At 35.2% G+C, this 1,810-nt stretch overlaps 1 long non-coding RNA gene across 1 annotated transcript; it reads left to right on the forward strand.

Annotated features, from left to right (window-relative positions):
- The first annotated feature begins 707 nt into the window (after positions 1-707).
- On the forward strand, positions 708-1,240 carry LOC107793680 (uncharacterized). Its single transcript, XR_001649772.2, has 2 exons — positions 708-842; positions 947-1,240. It is a non-coding gene; the product is annotated as an uncharacterized LOC107793680 (long non-coding RNA).
- Positions 1,241-1,810: the final 570 nt, after the last annotated feature.

A 1,810-nucleotide genomic window follows, 5' to 3' on the forward strand; every position in this document is an offset into this window, starting at 1 on the left:
ACTGAAGTCCAATTCTCAACACATGAAATAAATATAAAACTGCAAATCAATAATTACAACTCCTAATACCCGGTGGAAATGAGTCACAACCTTCTAAGAGTAAATACTAAGTGTCCTTATACATCAATTTCTTTAACATCAAAGTCTAAAGAAAAATAAGGAAAACAACATAGTAAGGATAGAGAAGAACTCGGAGGTCTGCAGATGCTGGCAGATATAACTTGAAGTCTCCACGTGCGGTCCAACTCAGTGGTATCTGGTATGGTGGGAAGAACCTGGATCTGCAAAAAAAATGTGCAGAAGTATAGTATGAGTACACCACAACGGTACCCAGTAAATGCCAAGCCTAACCTAGGTAGAGTATTGACGAGGTCAGGTTAGGGCCCTACTGGTTTAAAAGAAAAGTAAGGCAGAGTGCATGACTCTTGAATTTTATAACTTATTTAGGACAAAATATACCAAGTTTTAATGTTAAAATAAGTAGAGGTGTATCACAGTCTCAGTTACAATCGGTACTTATAGAATCACCACTCATATGGAATTTTGTGTAGAAAAGTATTGTCATAACTTACGAACAGTAATCTTTTGATTTTGTCCTTCCTTCTGTTATCTTGTGTCTTTTCCTCATGACAGACAGGAAATTATGTGTGGCTTAGGAACTAAGGGCTTCGAGTCAGATTTATCCTTTAAATTTCTGTTCACAATACACTTGTATCTTTCTTATTGTCTTTCTATGCAGTAATCTTTTGATTTTGTCCTTCCTTCTGTTATCTTGTGTCTTTTCCTCATGACAGACAGGAAAATCAAAGCATTTTGGCTTCATAGAATTTGAGTCCCCTGAGGTTGTTCCTATTCCTGAGCAATTTATCCGTATTTACAGAATCCCAGAATCCATCCGGACATTTTCTTTCTATTATCTTATCTTGTTTTTTTGGGACAATTGCAGGTTGCTAAAGTGGTTGCGGATACTATGCATAACTATCTATTGTTTGAGCACTTGTTGCAAGTTCGTCTTATTCCTCCTGAACATGTTCATCCCAGATTGTAAGAGTTTCATTTTTTTAAATGAATTGTTATGGATTAAATTCATCTTGTAATTTCATATTTTTTGGATCGCTAAGTGGAAGAGCTCTTCAACGCTCTTTTCTTTTCCTTTGTTCTTTCTTTTTTGTTTTCTTTTCGGGCGAGGGGGGGAGTTGGTGCCTAAAACAATATTAGGCGACTAGTCTTCCATTTCTAATCTTGTCATTCTTATTAAATTGAATCTGCTACTACGTGTCCTTGCTTAGGGAGGGTAATGGCTTGCAAAAGACTTGTTAAAAAGAAATGACGTAATGAATATGAGACTTGTTAATCATTATTTAAATAATTTTAAAGTCATAATATATTTATATATGATGTTTGGATAGAAAATATGAAGTTTGGGAAAGATCAGATTAAAGTTGCGGATAAACCGACTAAGGAATTGCCTTGTAACAGAGCTTTTTGAGAAATATATTTCGTGTAATATATGAGGTATTTTTGGGATATATTATATTCCAAATTTAAGGTCTTGGAATGTAGTTTCCAATGCTCTTAACCGTTCGTTCATACGACACCCGTAAGAAGGACGAATGCTAGGGTGCCAAGTAGCGCCTTTTGACTTTTCAAACAAAATGGATATTTATATCCTTATCTCGTTTCTTTCTTCAATTTTCCGGAACGCACAACCAAATAAGGCCCCTAAATTTACTCTTAAGATCTCTTCAAGACCTTCAAACAAGATTATCATCCCGAGCACTGAATCAAGAAACGATAACATTAAAACGAT

This window comes from Nicotiana tabacum, chromosome 17 (assembly GCF_000715075.1).
Source record: "Nicotiana tabacum cultivar K326 chromosome 17, ASM71507v2, whole genome shotgun sequence".
Classification (NCBI taxonomy): Eukaryota; Viridiplantae; Streptophyta; class Magnoliopsida; order Solanales; family Solanaceae; genus Nicotiana; species Nicotiana tabacum.